This window comes from Arachis hypogaea, chromosome 20 (assembly GCF_003086295.3).
Source record: "Arachis hypogaea cultivar Tifrunner chromosome 20, arahy.Tifrunner.gnm2.J5K5, whole genome shotgun sequence".
Classification (NCBI taxonomy): domain Eukaryota; kingdom Viridiplantae; phylum Streptophyta; class Magnoliopsida; order Fabales; family Fabaceae; genus Arachis; species Arachis hypogaea.
Genome location: NC_092055.1, coordinates 21,075,772 through 21,084,042, shown reverse-complemented (window position 1 = coordinate 21,084,042; position 8,271 = coordinate 21,075,772). Strand labels below are relative to the sequence as shown.

Here is an 8,271-nt window from a genome sequence, read left to right as displayed (position 1 = left end):
TGATTGAGTCCAACGTTAGCTTCAAACACAAAAGCTTATATCATGAGAGTGGACCAAATATATAAAGAAATAGAAAAAGAATAAGCTTTGTAATTGGCATGTTACTAATAATGGAAGATTTCGGCCACTCACTAAACACACATAACTGTATTGGATTCCATCGTTGACAAATCATAAAGTATGACTTTGAGATAGTAACTAACACTATTACCTATTAGTGGCTAAAATTGTGATGTAGGTTGGCTTGCATAACTGAAGAATTTAAATGGGATAAGAAAAGAGAATGATCGGCCACTTATACGATGGATTGTCGTCGTAGGAAAATAACACACATTACATACATATCGATGTTAAGTTTTTTTTTTTTAATTTAAATAAAAATATTATTTATCAATTTGTATAATTTTTAAAATATTTATCATTTTGTATGTGCTTTCTGCCCCATATTTCAATGTTAAAATTTTGTGTAATATTTTTGCAAAATATGTGTAAATCAACTAACATATATTTTATTGGCAAAAGTTAAATATAAGCAAATTAGTTATTCCACTGCTAACTTTCTTTTGAGCCGAATCCTTTTTTTCAGGGTCTTCAATAGTGTTTGTGGAAGGAATTAGAAGAGTTGCTCGTTCAAAAAGAAATATATTGGAAGCAATGTTCATGATATAAGTGGTTAAATTATGATGACACGAACACCTCTTATTTTCATGGTGTAGCCACTTTAAGAAAAAGATGGAATAGAGTAACTATGCTGAAAAATCAAGCAGGAGTTTGGATTGAGCAGGATCAGCAGTTGCAAGATCATAGTCTCAATTTTTTTTAGAACCTTATACGGAGGATACCAGGAATGAAAGATTAGAAGCTCTAGGTTTGTTTCCAATGATTTTCGAAGAGGATAGAACAATGTTGACTAAAGAGGTGACAGTTGATGAGATCAGAACTTCCTTCTTTGCAATGGGGGCCTAGAAAGCTCTAGATCCTGATGGCTTGCTTCTGACGTTTTACCAAAGTAATTGGTCTTCTATTAAATATTCTCTGATCAGTTGGGTTAAAAGGGTCTTCTAAGATCATAAAAAAATTAACCCTGAGACCATAAGGCATTTCAGGCCGATTGGTTTGTGTAATGTATCATACAAACTCATTACCAAGATTGTGTCTCAACGACTGAAGTGGCGAGAAGAACATGGATGAGCATTGGCAATAGTTTGGTGACTGGTAACTTCTTCAACACTCCTCTTTTGATCTGGTTATTGGATAATTATCTCCTAATACTCCTTCTAAAGGTCGTGTGTGGCCTCTTCTTTTTGCTACCACGATGGATTTGTTATGGTACAGGCGCAATAAGGTTATTTTTCTATGCCGCCGAGGTTCTTGAAACTAGAAAGTTAGCTGGTCTTGCTATTCATCTTGCCAATGATTTTTAGCATGTGTATACTACTATCGGCAACATGAAGAAGAAAGTAAGTACTTTCATTGATAAGCATGTTAAATAGTTGCCGCCTAATCTGTCTTTCTTTAAATTGAACATTGATGGATCTGTCCTGCAGAATGGGAGAGCTACTTGTGGAGGCATTATTAGGGATAGCAATGGAAGTTTTATTGCTTGTTTTTGTGCCAATTTGGACTATAAAACTATTACAGCAGCGGAGCTTTAGGGTGTCTTCCTGGGTGTTGACTTAGCTTTAAGTCTTGGATTGGGAAGCCTTCATATTGATGTGGATTCTTTGGCTGCAGTGAAACTGTGTTCCCAGGAAGGGATTGAGTGTCATTCTTTAAGGCCCATCGTCTTGGCTATCAAGGATAGGTGTGGCAAAGTATGTAATTGGAGTTTGACTCACCAATATTGTAAGGTGAATTCGTGTGCGGATGGACTTGCTAATTTTGGGCATAGCTTGTTAGTTGGTTGTCATGTTTTCTTTACCTTACCTTCCTGTATTTCGCTTTGCTTTCATTCTGATGCGATTAGCACGTGCCATTCGAGGATAGTTGCTTCTTAGTTTTGCTTTTTGGTTGGGCTTCTTTAGCTCCGTTGTTAATAAAAAAAATTTATATAAGCTTTTTTATTTTTATTAATATTTATGTTAAAAAAATTTCTTTTTGAATTCAAATCCTATACTATCCTATTAAAAGAGAATATGTAATTAGTGAAGTTCCACACTGTCAAGTCTCTCAACCATGGTTCCACATATACATTCCTATCATTCTTCACATGCTATACTTTAAACCATACATATATATTTATTGGTTTTATTAACATCGTTCATATATCTTCATAGCCAAAACTACATCCTATATATCACTGTTCAGAATATTTATTTACATAATATTTTGTTTTATTCTTTTTCTCTGCTTTATTTTCAATTTTTTTGTAACAAATGTATTTATTTCAATAAAGAAAGTGTTGGTCCAATAGAACTACATGCAATAAGGACAGAAAAAAATCCACTACAAAAATTTAATCACCTATTTCAGAATCTAGGTCTCTAAATTAGAGGAGAATTAGCATTTTCCTTTCTCTCCATTAACAACCTTCAAGCTTCTTCAACACTGGTAGAAGGGGGTTTACGACATCCATCGAAGATGAAGCAATTCCTGGTCTTCCAGTTGAGCCATATGAGGTTCCCCATCAACTCCATTTGGTATCCACCATCTCTGTTCCTGCTTATCTTGTCGAAAGCTTTAGCTTAGCAGCTTTAAGGTTCAGCATTTGACGATGGAGTGGGCAACTCTATCAATCTCCAAGTTTCCATAGAATCTGGACAAGACCAAATGCAATGGTAAGCTATTTCCTCTGCTACACCACAACGAGGGAATTTTGGATTCATTACTGAAATTTTGGAGTTAATTTTCTTCTTCACAGGTAGAGCATTATACATTAATTTCCACAAGAAATTTCTTATTTTGGGCTCGTTCTTCAATTTTCAGATACTGGACCAAAAGGCTTTCATTTGGCATTGCTCCAAATGCTTGGAGGGAAGAGTTTTCAAATACTTTTGTCTCTCATATGGATGATCTTAGGTCTGACAATAGGCCTTTACCTCCTAAGTACGGAAAGGCAAGAAAGAAGAGCGAAAAGAAGATTCTGGTTCCAAGAACAATGGTGTGAGAAAACTGAAGTGATTAACCTAGTAAAGAGCTATTGAAATTCAGTAATAAAGGGCTCTCCAATGTTCAAACTAGTTGAAAAATTGAAGCTATGAAGACATAAGCTAGTACATGATAGCAAAGCACCAATGCAAACTCCCAAACCAGAATTAGTGAATTAAAAGAAAAATTAGCTGTTGAAATAGACAAAGGTGAACATGCTAATCCGGTCGCTATTGGATGTTTGGAGGATGAGATAGAAGATGAGTGGGAGCATGAGGAAAGATACTGGAAGGAGAAGTCGCGAGTTCAATGACTCAAATGTGGAGATTGAAACACAAAGTTCTTTCATTCAAAATTCAAAACAAGAAACCAGAAAAATAAGATTCACATGCTAGAAAATGATGAAGGAAATTTGGCCTCGGATGCAGAAGGAATAGCTTCAATTGCTCAGAATTATTTTATTAAGATTTTCTCCTCTAGTAACCTGAGAGACCCTACTGAAGAACTACAAGATATTCCAACCAAGATCACTACGAATACTAATTAGAGATTAACTCGTCCAGTTACCGAGCAAGAGATCAAATCAGCGATTTTTTTTATAAACCCATTCTCAGCTCTTGGTGAAGGCGAGCAGGAGTTTCTCCACGGGGCGTAAAATTTTGAAAGCTTTTAATCATTCACATATTTGCCTTATTCCGAAGATTGCTAATGCTACTTCTATGACTCAAATTCGACCTATAAGCCTTAGTAGTGTTTTTTACAAAGTTATCTCTAAGATTTTAGTGCATAGATTATAGTTTGTGATAAACAGGGTTATTAGTGATTCCTAAAGTGCCTTCATTAAGGGTAGACTAATCAATGATAATGTCCTAATTACCCATAAATTCATGCACTTTTTGAAAAATACGAGATATGGTTAGAATGATATGGCTCTGAAACAAGACATGAGCAAAGCCTATGACAGGGTGGAGTGGTCTTTTGTATAGGAGATTATGAGAAAATTGGGTTTTTATAACAAATGGATATACTGGATCAAGGAATGTGTGACAACAGTTTCTTACTCTATTACTGTGGCTGGTCAACTACATGGTTTTTTCAAACCATGCCAGGGGATGTGACAAGGTGACCTCCTATCCCCATATCTATTTCTATTTTGCACAGAGGGTCTCTCCTACCTGCTCCATAGAGGAGAACAGAGACAGTAATTCACTGGTTTGAAGCTTAATCACAGTTGTCCTAGAGTCAGTCATTTATTCTTTGCAGACGATTCTATCTTATTCTATCATGCTACTGAAGAGGATTGTCAAATACTTATTAGAATCCTATAGGTCTATGAGGAAGTACGTGGACAAGTGGTGAACTTGAATAAATCCTCTATTTTCTTTAGCAGGAATACTTTGAAACCTATCTGAGACCACTTCTCAAATATTCTCCTAGTACCTCATGTAGAAAATCAGAATAAGTACTTGGAGTTACCAGCAATGGTTCAAAGATCCAAAAAAGCTACCTTCAACTACATAAAAGATAGGGTGAATAATAAACTATAGCAATGGAAGAGAACTCTTCTCTAAACCTTGGGGAAGACAATTCTTATCCCACTGCTGTTCCGATCTACACCTTAAGTTATTTTAAACTACTGAAGATGTTATTAGATGAAATACAAAGAGCCATTTTGCAGTTTTGGTGGGATCAAAAGGGATCAAAAAGGAGGATGCCTGGATTAGTTGGTAGATTACATGTGGGTCGACGGAGCAAGGGGGCATGAATTTCAAGGATCTAAAAGCCTTCAATCTTTCCATATTAGCAAAGTAAAGTTGGAGACTTTTAACCCATTCTCACTTTCTAATTTACAAGGTGCTAAAAAGCAAATACTTTGGGACTACTACTTTCTTAAATGCTGAGGTGGGAACCAATCCCTCTTGGGGTTGGAGGAGCTTTATCGAAGGAAAAAAGATTTTGGAGAAAGAGGTATTATGGAAGGTTGGGAGAGGCAATCTAATCAGAATTAAAGACGATTCTTGGGTCCAAGATTTTGTGGCTATTTTTTCAAATCCTATTCCTAACACAAATTATGTTCCAACATTGGTCTATGAATTAATTCTTCCTAATGGTGAATGGAATCAACAACTAGTCACAAACATTTTCAATACAGCAATAGCAGAAGCAATTTTACATACAAATATTCGAAGAGAGGAAAATAGAGTTACCTGGACAATAGAGCGAAACAGAAATTACTCTGTTGGGTTTGGTTACAGAATCATTTTCCAATTTAGTCATTCTCCTTTGGAGTTTCTACCAGAGCAATGCCAAATTTATTTTCATTTCTTATTCCAACATGATTTTAAATTCAACGGGTTTTTTTCTTTTCGTCATCACATTACTAAATTTCAAATTTTAAATTTTGAATTAGAATTTTGAAATTGATTTTTTGTCATTTTTTTATATTTAATGATATAAAGAATATTTTTTTGTCATTTTCATTTGTTCTTTTTTTTTCTGTGTCTTTTATTCATTCTTATTTATTTGTTTAATTTGCAAACGTTAGTATTTCAAAATATAAATTTTGAATAGAAAATTGATTTCATTTCATAATATTCTTTTCCATCTTCTTAAACATGATTTTCTTTGTTTACAAAAAAATATGATTTTATTATGAGCGGTATTGTAATTAACATAGTTTCACGCTATCAACAAGGGCAAATCTTGGTTTAACAAACAGGTGGCATGGTCCCCCTAAAACAATTAATTTTATTTGTAAATTTTTTTAACAATTCTCCCAATAAAAAAATGATAGCTTTCCATGGGCCAAGTCCATGATATACTTTAACATTTAGGAAAAATAAAAGGCTGATGGGGAGAGAGAAAGAGGAAGCAATGAATATGGATCAGAGAGACACCACACTGAAGGAAGCTAACCAACTCCAACGCAGTAAGAAAAAGATAAGGATTGACGAAGGAGGATACAGGGGAGAGACCTCGAGAGTTGCTAGAGAAGAGGACTAAATGTTTGATAAAACAAAGTTTACAGGACAAACAGAAGGGCGAAAACATATGCAAGCTTAGTCATGAGAGGAAGCACAGAACCAGGCTGAGAGTTAGATAGCTCCAGTGGAGATGAAGAATTCTTAGAGGATGAGTTTGAGACGACATGATGGAAGTCCTCGAGATGAGCCAAATGCAAAGAGAAGCTCTGAGAATAAAGAAAAAGGAAGAGTGCTCCATCCCTTCTAGAGTAGGATATGCAGTTCTAAAAAGAAGATTGGACACCATATGGGCCAAGAATATAGGTATGGATCTCATAGATGTGGTGAATGACTACTACGTAGTCAGACTCTTCAATGACAACCTTGTAACAACCACCCCTCCTTCTTCACTCTCCTCAAAATTCAATTTGAAATTTGAAAAGCCAGTTAGAAAATAGACTTAGGATTTTAAAATTCAGGTAAAAGTCTAACCCCCACTCCAAATTCTTTCTTTTAATTTTGAAACACCCTAGTCATGCTTGCCACTAAAAATATATAAACAAGTAAAGGATTATCCCTCTCAACACTAATCTTCTCCCTCTCTCTTCTACAAAAATATTCCGTGTACAAACACAAGAGTCAACCCCATAAATCAATAAAGAGACATTAGAAAGTGTAGGAAAATTATGTTTTCTTTACTTTATATGCTTGGCATCAGGAACGGATTTATTCATTGGGGAGCGGGGGCAACTGCCCCCAGTGAAATTTCAAAAATTCCTGAGTAGTTCTTTGTAAAATGTCTTAATTGCCCCCACTATAAAATTAATTTTGACCCCACCCCAATCAAATCCCTAACCCTTCTTTTTCTCCCCCAATTTTCTTCATTGCTCCAGCCTACGCAGTCTGCCTTCCTATCTCCAGAGACCAGAGCCAATGCTGGCATGCTGCCGCGTGCCGCCACTACGCGTCTCAGCCAGTGTCACAGCTCTCTCCCTGCTGACAACTTTGCCATCCTGTCTCTAAAGTCACTGCCGCATCTCCGCCAGTGTCACTGGCTCACAGGCTCTATCAATTTTCCCTTGCATTGTCGCGATTCTCCCGCCGTCCCGCGTGGCTCCATCGGTTTCTCCTTGTATCACCGCTGTGCCGCGTCAGGTGGAGTGGTGGCTCTGCCTTCTTCTTCTGCGATCGGTTCTTCCTTCTTCTTCTACAAACACATTCTGTGATCCTCTTCTCTCTTCGGTCTTCAGCAGAGAACGCCTTCGCCTGCTGCCACTAGGTACTGCACCGCTACTAGGTTCTGCCTTCTAGAGTTCAGCTGTTCAGATTTAGTCTTAGATTATTCTTGGTACAATCATGAATCATGATTCACTGAAACTGATATCTGCTTGCTTCATTGCTTATTCAGTTATTTGCTTCATTGTTGTTTGATAATTGATACAGTTGGTTTGTTAATTATGATTGAATTTGTTCTGATGATGTAATTGCAAATTTAGTTTCATTAATTTATTTGTTAATTGTTTTTAGTTGATTTATGCTCTTCTTTGATTTTATAGCAGTTTCTATGGAAAATTTTTTTTTTTTTTTGATGAGTTTGGCTTACTGCATACTGTTCATTATCAGTTTGGTTTTAAGGTGAGTACAAAAAAAGAGATTGGTTAGGATTAGGTTTTTCTTACTGTTGGAAGTCCTCAATTATTTTGTAGTTTCATTTTGCAGATTTTGTTTCCTTAGAGAAATTTTGGAGATTGGTTAGAGTTTGAAGATTTGAGCATGTGATTAATTTTTGAAACTTTGGGGCTGCATGTTCAAGTTGTGGAAATGATAGTTTTAACTATTTTGAGTATTATAGATGATTGAAGGGTGTTCTCATTTTTCCTTTCATTAGTAGAGAACGCCTTCGTCTGCTGCTGCTGGGCACCACACTGCTACTGAGTTCTGCCTTCTAGAGTTCAGCTGTTCAGATTCAATCTTGGATTATTCTTGGTACATTCATGAATCATGATTCACCAAAACTGATATCTACTTGCTTCATTGCTTATTCACTTATTTGCTTCATTGTTGTTTGATAATTGATACAGTTGGTTTGTTAATTGTGATTGAATTTGTTCTGATGATGTAATTGCAAATTTAGTTTCATTAATTTGTTTGTTAATTATTTTTGTGTATTGACTTATTAGAAATTAGGAATTTGGGATATTATTATTTGTTGTTGTTGTTG

At 35.8% G+C, this 8,271-nt stretch overlaps 1 long non-coding RNA gene across 1 annotated transcript; it reads left to right on the top strand.

Annotated features, from left to right (window-relative positions):
* Nucleotides 1–241: 241 nt before the first annotated feature.
* On the top strand, nt 242–1,920 carry LOC112784441 (uncharacterized). The gene is made up of 3 exons (XR_003193901.3): nt 242–1,215; nt 1,336–1,460; nt 1,548–1,920. It is a non-coding gene; the product is annotated as an uncharacterized lncRNA (long non-coding RNA).
* The last annotated feature ends 6,351 nt before the right edge of the window (nt 1,921–8,271 follow it).